Here is a 21710-nt window from a genome sequence, read left to right on the forward strand (position 1 = left end):
GCTGACCAGCTAACGTTAGCCCCGAGTTTAAAGCCTTTTTGTTCAATATTGCTGTTAAAAGCAATATTATTAGTGTTAATACGTGTTATTGAGTTATAGTTAAACATAGAAGCAGTTAATTACTGCTGTCTGCAGTTATTAATATCAGTAGATCATTAAAAATCTTTCTTACATGAATCCATCAGGTCTGCAGTTGTAAATGTTAATAAGTTGTTAATTATCAGCTCGTTTCCAGACACCTGATTTAAAAAACTAAAAAGACAAACTGATCAACATGTTGGAGGAAAACAAGCTGCAGAGTTAAATGGCTTTTAACTGCTCTTTAAAGCATCAGTGATTTATTAATATTAATAAAGCCTTTTATTAGCGAGTGGTATCAAGTTTCCTTCAGTTATTGTAGGTTTGAACATGTGTGTCTGTTGTTCACCGTTTATTGATCATTTATTGATCATTTATCGATCAGTCTCTCCGTCAGCTGGAGGACATGAACTCACCGTCTTTGTTACGTCACATCTTTCATTAAACACAAGTTCATCATGTTTCATCTGATCAGTTTTATAAGCATTAAAGCTGAAACTGTTTCTCCAGATCATGATGCTTCACACGGATACATGTTCACTCTCATCCTGGTGGGAAAGTTTCCTGAGATTATTAATCCTCTTTAGTCTTAATCCCACATTTGTGTATCTTGTCTATCAATGATTTTCTCCAGCAGTTTGACAGATGATTATTATTTAACATTCTGTATCGATGCTGTTCAACGTCCTCAAACTGCATTTTCATAATTATAAAATTACAATATGCATATTTTTTTTCCAATGAGTGAAATGGTGCCACCCTGTTCACCTGTTGTAGAAGAAACCAAACAGTCAGTCAGCTGGAGGTTTGTGTTGTGAAGCTGGATTACATTGTTCTGTAGAAAACCTTTAAAGGATCTCAGAGAAAACACAGAGTTGTGCTTAAAGTAAATCCACACATCTCAGTCCAAGATTAAAATAAAACCTTGTTAAATCCACAGTGAGGCTGAACGCAGGACGAGAGGAAGACATGAAGAAAAACGTAGAAAAACATGTTACACAAGACGCCAGTTTGACTTTAACGGAGACCTGACGTCAGTGTGGCGACGTCACATTTAACTGTGATGACTGAAAGACTATTAAAGCTGTGAAAAAGCTAAACTGTCATAACAGACAGATAATTAAGATTTTAATCTTGCTAATGTGTTTAGATAATGACATCAGTTGTGATCTCAGCAGTGGTTTGATGTCTTTAGATAACGAGGTAATCGATCACAGGATAACGATTCCATATTGATTTGATTTGAAACAACCTTCAGATATCACACAGAGAACACAAACACGATGATTTCTAACCGCAGCCTGGACGCTTTACTGCGGACGTGTTGGTTCATCAGGAGCTCAGACTGACAGGTGTTACGGACGCCGTCGTCTCCGTGTCAGACGTCTTCCTGGTGATCAGAGCTGAAGTCTTCGTCAGTTTTCAGGCTTCAGATGAACTAAAAATACTGAGCAGAATGTAGGCTGAGCTCTCTGAGGCTTCACTGCTCTTACATTATCCTCTTTTATTTATTAACTCTATATTCTGGCCTACTTCTCCTCCTCAGCACTATTAGCCCACTTTTACCCTCAGAGCAGGAAATCTCCTCCTCCTCTTCATCACCTGTTTATTAAAAATCAGGAGCAGACAGGAAGCCGTCGCTGCGGGTTTTTCATTTGGAGCAGCGGCTGAATGATACTCTCTTTGTGTCTTTTTGTCTTTTTATATGAACGTCCAGGCTTCTCTGCACCTGCAGACTGCTGGACTGAGCAGGTCCTGGAAGTCCAAATCCACAACTCATCAAATCACAAGCAGCCTAAAGACCTTCTGTGGACTTCCAGAGTCCAGTGGTGCAGACTTTAAAGATTTCCTTTAATCTATGGCAATAGATTATATAGGGTTTCAATTATAATATAGGGTTTCAGTGTTTCAGTGAAGATCTTGTAGCCCGTCATCCAGCCCGACTTGCTCCCTCCCACTGCAGAAACACATATAGATGTAGCTTCATTACTGGGAACCAGTTTCATCGTATGTGAAGGTGATTTCTGGTAGTTATTTCCCCTCTCAGGCCTGACGTGATGATAATGAGCATGTTTCTGTATTTAGTCTACGAGTCCAGAGGAGGAACATCTGGATGGAGTGACTCGTCTTTCAGAGGTGAGAGGAGGCGAGCTGACAGAAATAAGAGGAAGTGAAAAAGCAGCTTTTTAAAGGATTTCTTCCAAAAATGAATCATTTATAAATACATCCGTCAGTACAGTTTATTGTATTAAACACATAATCAAGAGTGATGTAAAGTGAATGTAAGAGTCATATCACAAACTCTCTCTGTCCGTCCTCTCGGCTGCAGGGAGCAGAGCTGATGTCAGCAGCCAGTTATCAGGCTCCATTTAACATCACTAACAGCCTGAATACATTAACAGCTTTTATTACACCTCTGCTGCTGCTGCTGCTGCTGCTGCTGCTGGGGATCCCTGCATGTGTGTGTGTGTGTGTTTTTATTTAATTGAGAAAATAATCCACACATTAGTCGATGAGGAAAATAATCATCAGTCGCTGGTGTTTGTTTAATCCTGCTCACACCTGTTAATGGCTCACAGATATTTGGGTCTGAGGTTTGATGTCTAAAGCTGAAGTTATGATGCTCTGAGACATGTTTGTTTCTTTTATATTTGTATGTTGCACATTTATTGGATTTACTGGACCGGCCTCCCGAAAGCAACTGAATCCACAAACAGCTCGCGGTGTTGAGACACAACATACCTGGTTGTTTTTCCCATCAAAATATGTGATGTTGCAGTAAAATCTCAGCTGGTAGAAACTGTGTTTGTGTTCAGAGTCTGATGAAAGATCCTGGTCTCTGTTTCATACAACAGCAGCATCTTTCACACACACACAGGACTGAGGATGTGGTACACCTGACCTTCCTCTGACCTCGGTGTGATTTGCCTGAGAACATAATCGAGGCAGCACTTACATCGACGTAATTGGAGAAACAATTTAGTGGAACAGCAGCAGTCAGAGTGAGAACGTGCGTCCAAACTTTTGAATCTGTATTTAAACGTCGTTTCAAGGACTCCAGGTTGCCTTTTAAATACTTTGTTGAGTATTTGTTGTAATAAATGAAGATTAAGATGTGCTGTCACTTCATACGTTGATTTCAAGAACATCATTTCTGCTTTTCTCAAACTGCACAAACTTCCATCGGAGCTGTTTTCCTTTCGGAGCCTGGCGACCCTGAAATAAACTCCCTGTGTGTCTGTGGCTGTGAACCAGTCTGTGAATGTTAAAGCAGACTTGGCAAAGCTCCACAGAGCTCTATTAAACCCCGCCGGCCTCCCCTGACATGATGCCATTAAAATGTGACCCGTGTTGTGAGAGTGTTGGTCTGCTGTGTGTGTGTGTGTGTATGTATTTGATATTCCAGCCGTGTTTCTCAGAAATAAAGACCAGTGTGGGAATGTGGAACAGGCTTGTTGTTTAGGTTCAGTCAGAGGAATCAAACTGAAGACTTATTCTAAACATCAGACGTACTGGATGATCAGAGCAGAGCTGACAGACCAGACGGCTGCTCAGTCTGAATGTGCGAGAAGCTTTTAACCAAGTAGCTTAAGATTCAAAGCTTCATTGTCCACAGAAAACAAGATGGATTGTACAAAACATGTATTATTTAATAGTTAAAAAAGTAAAGTTAATAGAAGGGGGAAAGATAATTACTAGAGGTATTTTTACTTTTAAGTATGTAGATATAAAATCCTCTTGTAGTGATCATGTCTGTGCGGGTCAAATTTTTTTCTTTTTCATTATTTCTCATGCAGATTACCGTCTAATTGACATTGAAATGAACAGCTTTGCTATATACTGAATTTTATTGACTGTTTCAAAACACAGAACAGCTGTTGAAACGCTTGTTGTTTCTCTGCTGCATCTCGTCGGCTCAGTTTTGGCAGTTTCTCATAAGCTTCAAGGAGACGACGTTTTTCATTGAGAGAAAATGACTTTTTCCTTTTTCTTTTTCCCCCTGTCATGATTTCACTGTGCAGGCAGCAGCAGCAGCCTCAGGTCTCCAGCTGGCAGCAGACGAGTTGTGTGTTGTGCATTGAGGCGGGGGGGGGGGGGGCTGCAGCAAGAAAGTTGAACCAGAATCAACCTTTGGAGAAACGCAACCTGTAACGCTGTACAACCCTGCCATGAGGGAAGACAACATCATTACTAGGAAGAGGGGAAGACATTTTTCTTCGTTTTGATAATGTTAAAAGTCAAGTTCGGCTTTGTTGACAGCTTCCCGCCTCATTTTAAAAAAGATGAAAGAGACAAACAGTGGTCAAGCGGTGAATAAGAGGAAGAAAACATTACTCTCTGATTGTTTCACCAAGGTCACAAATAAACACTCCCACACTCTGCACCCCCACACCACCCTGCAGAGGTGCTGCTACGCCTGATAATGGTGCCGCAGCCACTAAATATATATCATATGTGAACTATGGCAATAAGGTAAAAAGAAAATAGTTACCGTAGTTTAAATTTTTTTTTTCTTCATATGTTTTCATGTGTGAAAAGACCCAAAATAAACAGTATAGGCAGACTACTTGATTACTAAAAGTGAATCATTTAAACAGCATGTGTATAGGAATGATTCTGTCCTGAGCTTTTTGATCACTATAAACAGTTGATCACTGTATAAAATGTACAAAACTGGATAATAGAGTTCAGTTTCTGCAGCAGTAGAAATCTGCAACATAACTCAGCTTTGCAGAACTGGTATTTGCATTTTGTTTGATGGAGAAAAAAAAACCTCTGTTGTCGACTCACACTGAGTCGGACTATTGTCGCAACATTTCACTAAGTATAATGTTACTGATTACGATACCTGCCCTGTTAGCACAGTTTAGCTAAAATAGCTAACGTTAGCCCGAGTGTGCAGAGCTCAGTGTTCCCAGTAAGCTGTTAATCTAAACCCTGACATATCTTATTCCTCTGTGCCGTTCATCTCAGAGAGAAGTTGAGGCTTTTCGAATGAGAGTCAGTTGGAGCATCCAGCGGCACTTTAAGGTACTTCAGCCCTATGACGTGGAAGCTGCTGGTTGCTAGAAACAGGAAAACTGGTGGCTTAACTTTATCACAAAAGGAAAAAAAAAAAACCTTGTGTTGCAGCATCTGTCAGAAAATAAACTGGACTGTAGTCAGTCTGTTTTCTACCAGTGACATGAAACAGTTTACATGAAAAAATCTGTGTGAGGTCATGATGTGTTATACACGCTCTCCTCGACACAACCAGAAAGAGTTGAGAGAGAAATGTGACAAAGACTCTGAAGGATTCAGCGGTTTGAGAAGAGCTGAAGGTCAGAGTGACTTTCTGGTTCATCAGCATGAGGAAGTAAATAAACATGTTTGTTGTTTTTCTCTCTGACTGACTTTTTTGTTTTTGGAATTCATCAGCAGCTCCAGTTTTATTCAGTCCTGATGAATTTTACCTTGAAGGATTCAGCATCCAAACATATTTTCAAATGTAACTGTCTGGTCATATACATATTCATATACACACACACATCATCTGCATGAAGGCAAACATACAGCACAGTAACCTGACGTCCTTGAACCTCTAACAACAATCAGGCCCGTCTCACTAAGCTCTGATCAACCTCAAAACACTCAGACAACATGGCAGTTACTGGAAATAGTTAGTTGATCATTTTTATCTCTGCATGACGCCAAACATCTGGATATTTTACAAAACATGCATCTTCCAATAATACATATACAGAAGCATGTGAGGAAAAAAGAAACACAAACAAAAAACTTGATGAAGGGCTTTTTTCTCTCTTCTCACAGACTTTCTGGCTCATTTATATGTTTCATATGTAAACAGCTCAGTCTTTGCGCATCATCCATATTTACAAAATCAATATCTGTTTTTATCTTATTGTACAGTTCCCAATAAAACGGACGGTAGAAAACAAAGTTGAGTTCATTTTCTATCATTCAGACTGCGCTGAACCAGTCTGTTTTCTTCTAGATTAACAAAATGACCACTTTTAACAGTAAGTGGTGAAATACTACTACAACAACTACTACTAATAATAATAATAATCTTTGCTTTTTAGACAAATTATATACATTTTTTTTATCTTTATATCTCTTTGCTCTGAGCAAACACAGATTCTCTGAACAAGCAAATGTTCACCAAACCCAGAGCTGCAGAGTAACGTGCAGACGTCTTTTGACCAAGAGTCAATCGTTTGTTCATCCCACATAAACGTCTGTCTGTCAACCTTCTTTCTTCCAGATCAAGTAACTGATTCCATAACGGAGCTGCACATCTTCCAACGAGCCTCACAGTTCCCATCACGTCCCCACTACAACTTTGGTGCATATCTGTGCACGTCCAGAAAATATCTTACAGCACTGTTTCACACTGACTCACACATAGAAGCAGTTCAAAGGTCCTGAACCGCAGCGCTATAATAAAACAGTTTGACAACTTATGTCCTTTTTTTAACTTTCACCAGTAATTCCTCCCAGAACAACTGATTCAGCAAGAACCTGAACACCTTTTATGAAATACATGTGTTCGTCAATATAGAAATATTCATATGAATCTGCAGAGTTCAGCTTATGTGATCCAACTTTAAATATGTTGCACAAATAAGCACTTGACTCCTTGTAAATACTGCAGATGTGTTTGTTGGGACGGAGCCATCAGATCAGTGTTACAGGAAGAATCAGCTGATAAAAGCAGAAGGCTGACATTATTTCTCTGCTCTTACAGCCGCATCCGCCATCGCCTTCAGTCTGCAGGACGAGTCTTCAGCTCCTCGCCGCTGGTAACAAACGGCCTCGGAGCGGAGGTGGAGCAGCGAGCGAGCTGTAATGGATGCAGGAAGCATCAAAAATGCAGCAGTTTTCCTTTAAAGCTCTCATCCTACATGTAACATTAACATGATGAGAAACACAGTTTATCAAACACACGCAGGCTTCTCACAGCAGAGGAATGTCATGTTACATTAACCTGAATTATGTTACATACACAGTGTGTGTGTGTGTACGCAATATAGAAATATGAAAATATACATGCATCACATCCTGCAGACATGAAACTACAGAGCTTCAATTATTCACACACACACACACAGTAGCTTTATAATGTATATTGCACAGTTTAAAACTGTATTCTTATATTAAAATGGTTCTTTTTCCAGTTATCACATATTCATATCCAACCTGAACTTATCCAGACAGACTACTTCATTAATCTTGGTTCTGACCATGGAATAACTTTACCGTTGAACCTTTTATGAAATATTAAATGTTGTATGTTGCTGTTGTCCGTGTACAGACTGGACAGTGCAGATGTAAATGTCTCCCTCCTCTCAGAGAGGAAGGTGACTTTCAGGAGTCTCCACTCGGCTGTGAATCAATCAGTTTTGGTCGCCTGCGCTCTGGAACCAACTGGCTGCTCGACAACAAAAGATTCAGCTTCCTGCCTCCTCCCTGCAGCTGTAATCCTGTTACTACACCTCCGCTGCACCTCCCTCCATCACCCGGAGGGGTGGGGGTTACTATCTGACATACAGATTGAAAGGTCACAGACACTTCCAGAGAGGTGTCCGTTTGTGTTATCAGACAGGAAGTGAAACGTCAGTGTGTCGCTGCAGGTTCACCTCATATTAACGAATTGAACCCTCTGCTGGACGTTCAGCCTTCTTTACATATCTGTAAATATTCAGGTTGAACAACCAAGCTGTTTCTGTCCAACCACTTTATTAACAAGGAGCTTCATAGTGCTACCAACAGGTTGTAAAGTCCAAATAAGTCAGTTTCCACCACTGAATATTTGACTGTTTATTAAATTCAGACGCTTTCATGCTGCCTGTCTGTCTCAGGTCTGTCCGACACTCACACAAATAATGACCAGGAAGTCAGGAAGCAGCGTCTTCTATCACCAGTAGTTCAGATCTGTGAGCCACGATTCCCAGATAAGGTTGATATGGGAGAGAAATCTGTTATTAATCTGTTACAGATTTACAGTAACCAGGTCACTTACGTGCAAATAAACACTGATTGATCTGTAACAGTTTCATTAAACACAGATAAATGATTCTGTCCTGCTGATCGCTGCTGATAGGACGGCAGTCACATGGTCAAACAACATTTCATGCTACTTATGCACGAATGCTATTATATATAATATGTAGCAGCACTTTTTAAATGATTTGAACATTTTATATTTAATATTTAATATTCACGTCTCTGACTACTGGCTACTACTACAACTGCTGCTATATATTTTGGTTTTTATTACATTTTCATAATGTGTATGTCTTGTTATCAGTCATCTATGAAGCACTTTGAATTGCACTGACATGTGTGAAAGGTGCTTGTGGATTTTGGCCTCCATCACTTCCACTGACAGCACATCTGAAGGATCTTTTAATATCCAGTATGAACTGGAGGAATGATAACAGCGAGGAAAACCTCTTTCACTGTTACTATGGACACCTGACTGCTGGTTCAAGACACTTGAAAAATTGTGAAGTTGACCTTAAATATGCGTTATGTCAGTGCAAACTGCTCGTGTGACAACATTAAAAAAGACGGGACAGGTGAGGTCACAAGGACAGGGAGACACCAAGGAGCGCTGAAGGACGAGGAGGAGGAGGAGGGGGGTTGATGAGGAGGAGGAGGCAGGAGGAAGACAGGTATGACAGCGGCGGCTCAGGTCTCAGCGGACACGGCGACAGTGAGGGTCGGTTCCTCGGAGACGTGGTGTGGGGATGCTGCTGCCTGCAGATGATTAATGTCGGGGTCAAACCTGCTTGTTGAAGGGGGGGCTGAGGACTGAGTGGGGGGGGGGGGGGGGGGGGGGGGGGGGTGTGGGGGGGGGGGGGGGGGGGGGGGGGGGGGGTTGAGGACTGAGGCGGCGGTCCCAGCTGGCCGCCGTGACATCTGTGGACAGGGACAGAGAGCACCGGACTCCCAGCAGGCCGCAGACGGAGCTTCACTCGTCTCCCTCGAGCTTCTCCTGCCTCGGTTTTCCCTCCACTTTACATACTGAATCACATCCCAGAGTCATTTATCATCTGTTGAATTCAGCAGCAAAATTTAAAAACGTCTTGTTTCCTAAATTAAAACCGTCTTTGACATTACTGGATTTTTTTTAAAAGACTTATATCATTTTTCCTACGGTCACTTTGAAGAGGAGCGCTGTGCCCTGCAGTGATAAACGACACTGAAATATAAAAATATAAACTCCACATGACATTATTAAACAGCTCCAATGATTTCCTCCTCTCAGATGTGACTGTGTGAAGACTCAGAGCCGATTTATTTGACTCCTTACTGAGTTTATCACCTCAGGTTTCATTTTAATTTTCCCCTGAAGGATTCTGAGAACGAGAAGCTCAGTAACATCACAAATTAGAAAAATGAGATCAATGTGGAGCGCTGCAATAACTATGTCTTCTCTTTTGATTAAAATTAAAAGTTAAAATTAAAACTGATAAAACCAAATAAGACAAAAACACAACAGACGTCTTACGCTACAAACTGATGTTTGTACAAACTTCATTCAGCGTGTGGGACTGAGAGGCAGCGCAGCCCTGAAATACGTTTTAGAAACACGTCTCACACGGAGGCTCCGACAGCAACCTGCGGATACAAAGAGATGCAGCAGATCCATTATACCAACCTGCACGGTGGCTAGCAGCTAGTTAGCATGGCTAGCGTTGTTAGCATGTGCTTTGTGTAGCCCGTAGACTGTATAAAAATAAGGTGTCTCTACGGTTTAACGGCGGCGTGCTGGGCAGGTGACAGGTGTGTTTACAGTGTGTTTGTGCTCTGAAAGACATCACAGCACTGATGTAAAGTTACACAGCTGACGACTGTTAGCCTAGCATGCTAATCCTACATAAACATATGGATATCCATATGTAAAGGATATGTTTATGTATGGTCTCTCTGTAATAAAGCAGGATTATTACTTTGTTATTACAGAGAAAGTAAAGTACTGAAAAAAGGTACCGTCGGGTACCGGTACCGAATTCCAAGTACTGGTCCCATTCAGATGTGAACAGAACTCAACTCTAATCACAAGGTCTTATTTTTTTAAATCATGTTCTGTGTATCATTTTGATTGACAAATCATGATTAACAAAAGATGAACAACTGTGTTTATTTGGTTCTTTAGTAAAAAAGTCGAAGCTACAAGACTGAAGACGTAAAGATTTAAAGGAAGAAGTTAACTACAACTCCCAAGGTGCATTTCAGTAAGAAACAGCCAATCATCGAGCTAAAATCTGGTCACGTGCGCCGCTAACGGCGAGCAGAAATTAAACATGATGTTGAGAAAACAGATTTTACCGTCTGCAGATCAAATCAGTTCACTTTTAATTTCTAGGTCACTTTGAGTGAATTCAGTAACCATGACGACACATTTTGTTTACGACTTCAGCGACAGCAGCTGGGGCTCATGGGTATATATGAAGTGTAAATACTGTTAACTGGTGTCAGAATATAAACCTGTAGGATCGTTACGTCATCAGGAGAGTCTGAGTTCCTGTGTTCAGATCAATTAAAGACAAAGATATTTAAAATGAGAACACAGAATGAAGAAAAACATTTCAGTAACCAGCGGCTCCTCAAACCTCACAGCTCTGGAGAAGCAGCCGCTCAGATGCACAGTCAGTGGTTTCAGCAGTAAAACTTCTCCTCACTGTCATGTTTCCATCATCTGATGGTCAGTCTCGTGACCTTTCACCGCCTCTCTTCCTACGAAGCACATATATCCTCAATAAATTCTATGAATAATTGATGAGCAGATGCATTTTTTATTTTCATGTCAGGCAACAGCTTGTCACACACACACGGGAAAATACGACACAATGAGCATCTTAAGTGGACTTCAGCACGGAGGCCTTCCTTCCTTCCTTCCTTCTTTACTTCCTTCCTTCCTTCTTCCTTCCTTCCTTCTTTTCTTCCTTCTGTATGAAAAAGTGAAAGGAAGGATTGTAAGAAATGTAATGTGCAGAGTTTCTGTAAAAACATCACATAAACATTGATGAAAAATCAAATAAGTGTGCAGATGGACGTGAGATAAACATAAATGATTCACTCCTCCTCAGCGGGGAGTCGAGCTCAGCGTCCTTCGCGAGCGGCCGGCTTTAAAAGGGAAAATATGTTTCTGTCATTGGACCGTATGTTAATGTGAACTGATGTCATGCCATGTCACATCACAGGGAAATAATTCACATTAATAAATAAAGTGTGGGTGAGGGTCCAGAGAGCTGCTGCTGCTCGGGTCGTCCAATCAGAATAAAAACAGGAAGAAGTCCAACCGAACTGCAGCGTTCTTGTGTTCTTATTTTTATTTATTATCATGTATCAGTATCGTCTCTATGAACTCATGTCTTCAACTGTTCACATGGAAAAGTAGAGATGGGGATTTTATTGATTATTTTTTAAACATTTTTATGGAGCATTTTAAGCCTTTATGATAACGGCAGTCGACAGGAAACAAGGTGGGGGGGGGGGGGGGGGGGGGCACCTGAACCAGCAGGCACGCTGGAGGATTTCACTGTCAACAAAACAAACTTGTTTGTTTTGATCTAAATAATCCACAGTGATGGATAAACTGCTGTTTCTCATCATAAGGACACATGAGCTCACTCTCATTCGTTCTAACAAGATTATTCACGTTAAAACAAAGACGTTTACTTTGCTATAAAAGGAGAATAAATAGTTATGATGAGAAAGTTGTTTGTATCTTATGAGAACATCAACACATAATGAAACTCAGATGCAGCTGTTTCAACATGTGGACACTGAAAGATAAGAGTCTATTTATTTAAAGAGCACATTTAAAAACAATAAAAATGCTTTAAAGAGAGAAATACAACCAAATAAAAACACAGATAGTTATGAGGATCAAGTAGGGAAATTAATAAAAGTGTAGAAGTAAAAATAAAAAACAAGAAACTCTTGTTAATACATCTCAAACATATTAAAAAGGTTCAATATGTCTCATATGAGGCAGTAAATTCTATATTATTTCAACTAAATTATTAAAACACAGTATATTGAAATGTTCCGTTATTCCCGTGATATAAATTCATGCATATATATTTCATGTCTGGATGGACACACACACACACACACACACACTTTTAATTGTCATGATTCTTTTTTTAAAAAAATTTTTAATCTTTCCACTGAATTATGCTGCAGAGATAGTTTATTATTACAATATTTCATATTTTTTAAATTCTTATTTATTGACCGTTTCTGGTTCACATTTTGCTGTAAAATGTCAGAAATCAGACGTGTGTGTGAAGCAGCTCTGTATTGAACGCTGTTTAACCTGCAGTGAGACGCTCAGCCTTCTGGGAAATGTATCCTGTTTCTTCTACTACATCATCCATCATGGCCGCCGAGGGAGGCGGCGGGCTGTTTTAGTCCCGAGAGGAAAAAGCTTCCGGCGCTGCAGGTTTCTGTTTTAAATCCGTTCAGAGCAGAAAAGACGCGACTTCCTGCGATAAACAAACATTTGTGTGAAATAAATCAGCTGAGAGTTAAAGCTGCTCTTATTCTATCAGCTGGAAAAACACCAAAACCTGCTTCGTTTAGAGTCATCCATCATCTCAGAGGAGAACGGTTCACTTTTACTGACTTCATACTTTTACTTATGTGAATACATCTTTGTAGGGATAAACAAATGTACTGAAATGATCACTGGGGACATAAATACACAAATACTTCTGTATAATTCAGACGTTACATCGTTCAGTCCGCTGGTTTTCACTGACTGTAATCAATCACAAAGCTTGTTTTTCTGTTTTAAAACCAAAACGGGAAAACGAATCAAGTTTTTTGTTTTGTTTGTGTGATATTTATGGTAAATCCAGGGAATGCTGGGAAAACGAGGAGGTGCAGACACGCAATTTCAATGATTTCCATCGTGTTGTCAGTAAGGTATCTGTCCGGAAGGTTTTCTAAATGGCCAGTTTTATCTTCTGAGGGAGTCCACAGAGGATCTCACCATGGATCAAATTGCTTTTTCAGGTAAAACATTATGTATTAACATTATATGTTAAAACTAGCTGCATGGCTAACCAAGCTAACGTAGCTAGCAGCAGCTACAGTTAAAGCAGCAGTTAGCTGTTAGCTTACTTTAGCAACAAGTAAAGCTATCTGTCCATAAGGAAACTCCATAAATCACCCCTGTTGTTAAATTGGCCTTATAACATTTAATGACATCTTGATGACAAATCCAAATTGTACCACAGTTTAATGTGATGTTAATGATGTTGTGATGTTACATAAAGCTAATCGTTTGCTATGGCATGTCTATGACCGGTTATATTGTCTTGGTTAATGTCCAGTTGTTATAACAAAGACGTTTCAAACTGACAACAGTCATAAATATTCATAAAGACTCCTTCATGTTCATGACTGTGTCGTGTCAGTCTTATGCACAACCCTTCAAATAAAAAAAGTTTATTTTCAGATTCGTGCACAGACCATTTATTGAACTGATGACCACGACAGAGGCGTGATCAGCAGCACAGAGCTCCGTAACGGTGGTCACTACGAGGTACAACACCACAGACTAATAACTTCCTCGCTCCCATAAGTTTAAGTCAAGAGGTCTGAAATTTTATAAAGGTGTGCTTGACAAGATGTAGAAGTTATGTGGTAGTTTATATAGTTCTGGCGCAAAGCATGTCCTAGTTATTGTTATTCAAATATGACTCACTATAGGCAAAGACCAAAAACATTTGAACTGATGTAGTTTTGGTTGTGTTTTAGCCACATGCTAAACAAGCACATTTCCACAAACTAGATGTTACCTTTCAAATGAAACCTAATACATGATTATCACAGTTATTCTGTATTAAGCTTTTCCATTTGGGGATGCCAAACAGGCACAACTTCCAAAAAAGAAATGGTGGATATTAAGATGTTAAGAGGTTAATAGACAGCCATGGTAATGACATCATGGACTGTGAAGGAACCAGAGGTACAGACTAACATTTCATATTATAGTTTAATGTTGTCAAGAACATGTTGAACTGTATTAATCTGTTGTACTTCTTATGGTGTTATTTACATCCTTTCTAGAAGTTCACTCTTTTCGAATCGGTTCCTTTGTTCATGTTGAGACATTAAGTATGTGAATCTTATGTTCTTTATAATATATACTTTACATTCAAAGCGATTGCTCTTTGTTGTTAATAGACACTTATGCTATAAAAATCCATACAACACAGGATCTACATTCTGGAAGAGAGACGTATGGCGTACTGGAGGAACAGCTCCAGACGCCACGAGGAGAAAGAGAAGGAGAGAAAAGTAGTTTAGCTGCTCGAGTGCAGGTCAACACAACGTCTGTGATAAATGATACAGCGAAAGGTCACAGCTGATGTGCTGTAAGATGATTCATTTGGAGAAAAGTAGGATTCTTCAAATATAGAACAACTATTCTTCCCTCACATGTAGACAATGTTATAAAGTCCAAGTTAACACACTATGTTTTGTATATTTTTCACCTCACTGAGGTTGTTGACCAGATACCGGAGGTCATCCTTGTGTCCAAGGAGGGTCTGTAGGTCTCCTGGACCCTGAAAGACCTCGTAGACATTGTGCAGGCCAACCAATGCATAACAGTCCCTCAGTGACAACCAGGCTGCATCATCTGTGGATGTATGTAATATGTTATTAATATTATTATTATTATTATTATACCATGAAGGTTTACACAGAAATACTCACACCTCTAATGTTTCCAATGGAAAACACTCTGCTAGTGTTACCTTCAAAATGTTATTAAATGTAGCCATAAATCTACAAATGGTAAACATGGTAAAGCAGAACCATGTACTGTTTATGTAATTTAGACATCTATTCAATAAATTAATAAAATTCATAAAATGTTATTGATGTTTTTCTAATGTATTGAGTTCTGCCTACATTTTTATTTGAATATAAAACAGTGGTCCACATGAAGATACATTTAAAATCTTTTACAGCTGTTTGGGTAAATTAACTACAACAACAAAAAGAATAATATGTTCAAACATTGTTATTATTCCTAAATTAACAATCACCACGATGCCAAAAGTACTGCAACCCATTTGTAGGGTTTATTTAACAGATTTAAGGATGTATTCTTGCATAGATAAGTCCATCAAAGTTCATATGAATATGTACAATAATACAGAATATCAGAAATGTATTCCAGGATAATCAGTGTATAACAGTGAGAATAACACTTTATGTCAAATCTGAGGGAACTATGTACTTGTTTTATAACTTTCCACACACGCAGGCAGAAAATGGCTTCACTGAAAACATTATGGTCTTATTTGACCACACTGTCTAAAATGACAGATACATCAGGTTCCTCCTCTGCCTGGCTGCTGTCTTCCAAACCAAAGGTTTCCTCCCTGCTGAGAGAGGATCTGTCTGCCACAGCAGCTCCTCTGGTGTTTTGGCTGGACTTCCTCCTGCAGCCAGGTCAGCAGGTACTCCTCGGCCTAGTAAAGGAAAAAAGTTAACTTTGTTTTTGGTTGACATGATTCATTCATAATAATTTTTTTTTAGCATATCTGGAATCTTATGGGAAACCGATGACTGCACAACCCTGTTTAACCCAATCTGGAATTGAACAGTGCTTATACTAACTGCTACTTGTTCCATATATTAATTAATGTGTTCAAAGCTGCTGACAAATCCTCACATATTCTGCTGCTAAACAACCTTCAGATTCCATTTGACACTCCATAAATCAGACATTAGGAACTGCAGGTTTTCACTGCAGCCATATCAGCTGATTTCACTAAACAAATAACTAATCAATGAAATTACCGGCTGACGTTACAGGTTGGAATGAAACTATTGTCTTCTAACGGCGTATGGTTGCCCTGTCTAAGACAAAACATGTTGTAATTTGCAACAAAACCTCATAATGTTGATTCTTTTGTCTTACAAAGTCTCAGATTATCACTGGAAAGCTTCATTTTGAGTAGTTATAGAAAAACTTACCCTGGAAGATGCAGACTGAACGTAAGCTTGCCTGCTGAGGTTTAATGTACAGGCTCAGACAGAACTCCTTCCCATGGTCACATCCCATTGGTGACCACTGCACGTCTGGAACAAATGAATGCATGTGTTAGTATGTTAATATAAGACGTTGACTTGGTAGTACAGACATACACTGGATGAAATAAAACGCATAGTATTGATATACAGCAGAGACATTCAGTTTGATATGAGCCTCACAAAACATACAGACATTAAATAAATTTGCTTTGTAAGTATAGTACTCACCTGTAAACCTGCTCATAATAAATCAGATTATTTTTTATAGACATGGTGGCATTTTGCAACAGTTTTGCTGCTGTGGCCATAAACTGGAACCACATGTGACACCCAACATGCTAAAGCTTGTTTTTTTGGTCCATGTGTAGTTTATGGCCCATGTACTCAGCGTGGTAGAGGACGGGGCTCTGATTATGAACACTCTTTAAAATAAAGAGGAAATTAATTAAAGGTGTTTTCCTCCTATGTGTCATATGGAATTATAAATCATTTCTAAATAAACTGCCTACATTACTTACATGTCGTCTCAAATCGTGGTATGGCTGCTGAACTTCTTTTAAGGCTCTCCCAACTCTGCACGCACACCGATTGAAGACGGCATCCCGTCATAAATGACCTGTTTAAACACATACTGAGTCATGGATTAATACTCACTGGCAGATAAATAGGCCACGTTAATTAAAGATTTTAATACACACATACCCTGTAGATTGAGGAGCTCACTGCCATTTCAAATTCAGTGTCAGAAACATGATTCCTTCTTTGAAGGTTGTGCTCCATGTAGAACCTCCTCACAGTCATAACTGAACACCGCAGGAGACCAGAACGCTGCCAGACTGATTCCTCTTCAGAGCGTTTCCACTTCAGGTTCATGAATACAGTCAGCATGAGTCAGTTGGCCGTAACTGCTACGAGTTAATGTACAAAACTGAACCGGCAACGTCTTTTTCTTCTTCTCTCAGCAGTTGGAAAACAAAACTAATTCTTCCTCGCTGTGTTCTGCTTCTCTACATTTCCAGTCATGTAATAAACAAACCACTGCTCCTGTGTTTCTCTGTTCTCCCCCCCCAAAAAAGATGCCGTTTATTTGTTTTTCCAATTTGGTTTTGAAATGGAAAAGTCAAAGAACGAATGATTCATGTCCGTAGTTATCTGTCAGACTTCTGGATGCAGCAAAGAGAAAGTCTGTTCTGAACAGTTGGAATTTGTCAAAATCTAGAAGTTCAAACAGTGAAGGTTTTGATATCACCAACATGATTTTTAATACTTGCATGGATGGAGTCATACAGTCGCCTATAAACCTGTCTGAGATCTTCATCACCTCGTCTACGTTAGATCCTCTAACAGCTGCTGCTCTGTATCTGTACACCAGACAGTGACAGCTCACATCAGTTGTTTCATCTGTCTGCCATGTAAAAAAACAGAACTGGACCTACTTCTTCATTTAATCTCACTTTTAATTTTTGATGCATATTGCTGATATCAAACCTTTCTGAACGGCCGTCATAGTATGCGATCAATTCCACCAACTGCCTGTGTTTGCCCCGACTCCTGCCTCTCATCATAAACTTCTGAGACAAGCCGTCGCATTAACGAGACGGATTAACGCTTCTGTTTCGTCTTATTTTAACAGGTTCCCTCGTCAGTCAACTTGTTGATGGACACCCGACCAAAAAGCTTCAGCCTACTATTCATGCAGATGTGATCAAAACACTTGTCATACCCTCTCATAGCCATTAACATCACACAGTCCTTGATCAGACCAAGTGTTAAAGTGAGTTTAAGGTTCTCCATCAGATGGCCAACAATACAATCGGTTAGTCGTGGGACTTCTTGTTTGAAAGAGTTACAGACTCGTCTTTCAGAAATGTATTTATGTCCTCTGTGTTACATTTTTAACCACTTCCCTTGTTGGCTTTCTCTCTTACTCCTCTGGGTGAGGAAGAAGCTGCTGTAGCCTCCATCGCACCAGAAATGTCCAGGTCATCTATATGCTAACATTCATTCGAGTCACTTCAGTGGTTCAGAGTAATGTTACAGATGTCTAAACTCTCCGCCGTGTCATGAACATCCTCCCTGCAGCTGTGAAAGTATTTTTTTTTAAGGACAATTCCCTCACCTTGGTCACACGGCGAGGAGCAGAGAAAACCCCTCTGTGGATGAAGCTGTGATAAAAACAGATTCGCTGTAGTATCGCAGTGACACGGAGCTGACCTGGCTCCCACAATGCATCAGCTGTCCTCAAATATCAATTTTGCACTTGACTTCACACGGCTGGCTTCCCACCACAGGCTCCTCTGGCTCGTTCCATCCATTTGTCATTAGTAGATCATCAGCAGAGGCTGAACCCCTCCACCCCCACACCTCCACCCCCACAGATATACTGTAATACCACCGCAGGCACTCCTCTACAGCTGGATTCTGGTTTGCTTTCACAGACACTGAAGTTGCAAACCTACTGATAACAGATGTGAGACAACCTCAAACCCAAAACACCAGCAAAAGCAAAAAATACAGTAAACAGTGTGTTTGTCTGCTCTGCTGACTGACTACAGTAGAAACCTGTTACTGTCAAAGCGAGGCGTTCACATATCACAGCCCTGTTAGCTCAATTTAGCTTAAGTAGCTAACGTTAGCCCAAGTGTGCAGAGCTTGGTGTTCCCAGTAAGCTAACGTTAGCTTAGGTCTGAGGTAGCAGGGCGTGTTTCCAGACATCTCACACTAGAAGCTCCTGACTCCAAACAGGAAAAGAACTCCGGACGTCACAGCTTGCTATGTCCATCTTTACATACCGGCTGTGGTCTCAGCTAACTTTGTGTTTTTGTGGGTTTACTTACAGGTCTGCTGTGTGGGAGCCGTCCTGGATGCTAACAGCAGTGTTGCTAATCAAAGTCTAATCACCCTTCAGCATAAAACAGGTTCAGTTTTTAAAACAAATGTATATAGATATTCATAAAATAAGGGATAAAAACAAAATAGACCAATGAAATGAGAGACAAAAAAATATTCAAAATAAGTTAAAACAATTAAATATATAAGAACCTTTTGTTTTTTATTGTTTGTAGGAGAAAGACAGTTAATCATTGAGTTTAACTCCATTAAGAAGAAAAAAACAGGGACAAATTATTTTATAACTGTATGAGTAACAAGACAAGAAACAGTTGTGTTGTGACACAAATAGACACAAACATTCAGAGGTTCACAGGCCTCGGCCATAGTCAGCAAACTCTGTTCCTGCTAAGCGACGATTGGACAATTGGACAATCACTGTCTGCATCCCAACAGTCAGTGCTAAAAAAGCAAAGGATGAAGGTTATATAATGCACCCACGATCGGGCCCTGGAGCCAATGGGGGCCCTTGGCCTAAAGATTTATTAAAAACTTTTTTTATTATTTTAAAATATTGGAGTAAATGTGATTAAGAAACATGCGTCTAGCGGGTTGGTGAAGAGTAAACTCTGGATATTGATAAGTAAGTCAACCGTCTTCTCTGTGATGTGTTTGTGGTTCCAGACAACACCAGATAGTGAAGTAAGTGACCAAACAAACACGCTTCTTCTTCCACTGCTAATACCAGCAATACAGTCAGACTCCAAATCACTAAATCTGCCCCTGAACGTGAAGCCCAACTAACATTTGTTTTAGTAGTTTGCAAAGCACTTGACTAATCGTTTGTCTGTTTGTTTGTTTGTTTGTGTCATGAAGTGTGGAGCAATGCAGGAGACATCAGGCAAAAGTAACTGAAGAGTATGTATATGTGTGTGTATATGTATGTATGTATATATATGTACAGGCCAGACTAAACTGAACTGAACAAAACCGAACAAAAGATCCAACAGGACTGAACTGATGAGGAGATGAGCTGCAGGTGCAACAGAGAACAGGAAAGGAGCTGATTGGCTGGGAGGACTCAGGTTGCAGGCGGGGCTAACTAAGCTGATGCAGCACAGGTGTGGAGCACAGGAACACAGAAAACACAACATGACCATGAACAAACCGTCCCAGAACTCACATGAACACGACTTAAATAAATGCACAACAAGCACAAATCAAAATAAACTTTATTTAAAGCTTTATTACTGTTAAACAGGAAGAATCAGTCTGCATGTTAAAGCTGCATGAAACCACTTCAATCAGACTAAAAGACAAACTGCAGCTCTGAATAAATAACTAGTGTTTCAGTTCACTTTAACACTCGATGTAGAGATCAACAGGATGTCAGCTGGTCGTTAAATATCATCTGCAGACTCGTCTGTCCTCCGTCTGAACTGACGGAGAGACTTTTTATTCTGATTCATATTTTATTTTAAGTGTCTGATTTTACTGCTTAATTGAATTGTGGGACTTACATGTTTTAACCATGTAAAGCACTTTGTGACTTTGTTTTGAATATTGTTGTATAAATTAACATTATTATTATTATTATTATTATTATAAACCTATTAGAAGATATTTGAAATTGTGGTTTTAACTCTGATTTTAAAGAACCTGCGGAGCCTTTTAATGCAGTAAAAACATTTAACCTTTTAATATTCCCACTATTTATCTTATAAATGTTTTTAACAAATTGTGACTTTAATTACTGAACTCATGACATGTTTGTGTTATTTCAGTTTATCAACTCATTTATGTTGGTGTTGAGATTTATTCCACAATATTATTATTTGGAATTTTGCAGAATGAAGTTAACTTTATACGATAGTTTCATCTATTTTATCCACATGTTTATATGTGAAACATTGTCTAAGTACAAAGTCATTTTAGTTCCTACCTGCCTTTGTTTCCGGGGGGACACTTGTCTTGTGTAACGTGCTGACTGACTGAGTGAGAAGTCTGCTGTTGAATCCTGACGAGTCCAAAGAGAAACTGCAGCCTGTTTATTACCACCGACTGACCGGAGCACCAACGAATCAGGACTACAAAAGTATTGATTATTAACTGGATCATAATTAAACATTTATTTGGCTCATTAATGGGAGTTTGTTTTGTTTTTTTTCTCTCAAAGCTTCACTGGTTGTTGTGAACAATTAGCTCAACTCAACCAAACTGAACTGCTACAGTGAACCATTTAGCTAACTGGAATCCAACTGTTTTATCTGCTAATCTGGATTATTAGCTAATCTGAGCTGACTGCTAAACTGAATTGTTAGTTTTACTGTTGCTGCTTCTTCCAGGGTTCCTTCTAGCTACGCTAAACAATAAAGTGAACTTAATTTTGTTTTATGATCCTTTTACAGTTCGAGTGAGAAAACTGCTGTTGAGCTGGTTTGTCTTTGTGTTGAATGGAACTGAGGACAACATGTTCAGACTTTCTCTGTACAAACCAAACAACAACCAATTTGAGCATTTTGGTGTCACCACTGAGCAGATAAAGTTTCGTCAGAACGTGTGCTGGCGGATTCTCCTGCGGCGAAGGCAAAGCGCCATGATCGGCAGTATAAAAGGAAGAGAAGTGAGGTTTGTTGGTGAAGCCAACAAGCCTTCGACGCTTTCATCGACTCACCTAATTATTTCTCTAGAGGTCCAATTAGCCCGGCGGTGGCTGGACATGAAGCAAA

At 39.7% G+C, this 21710-nt stretch overlaps 2 long non-coding RNA genes across 5 annotated transcripts; one reads left to right on the plus strand and one right to left on the minus strand.

Moving 5' to 3' along the window:
- Nucleotides 1–10743: 10743 nt before the first annotated feature.
- LOC122985209 lies at nt 10744–17716 on the minus strand. 4 transcript variants are annotated; one of them, XR_006404059.1, is made up of 6 exons: nt 16855–17716; nt 16671–16768; nt 16096–16200; nt 14356–15587; nt 12413–12581; nt 10744–11036 (listed from the first exon to the last, which is right to left on the minus strand). It is a non-coding gene; the product is annotated as an uncharacterized LOC122985209 (long non-coding RNA). The 4 variants fall into 4 exon arrangements; XR_006404057.1 differs by having other exon boundaries at nt 10744–10824; nt 10922–11036; nt 12413–15587; XR_006404058.1 differs by having other exon boundaries at nt 10744–11024; nt 12413–15587.
- Nucleotides 13028–20531, plus strand: LOC122985211. The gene is made up of 4 exons (XR_006404061.1): nt 13028–13113; nt 13559–15575; nt 18992–19070; nt 19946–20531. It is a non-coding gene; the product is annotated as an uncharacterized LOC122985211 (long non-coding RNA).
- Nucleotides 20532–21710: the final 1179 nt, after the last annotated feature.

The sequence above is a fragment of the Thunnus albacares genome, chromosome 7, assembly GCF_914725855.1.
Source record: "Thunnus albacares chromosome 7, fThuAlb1.1, whole genome shotgun sequence".
NCBI lineage: Eukaryota > Metazoa > Chordata > Actinopteri > Scombriformes > Scombridae > Thunnus > Thunnus albacares.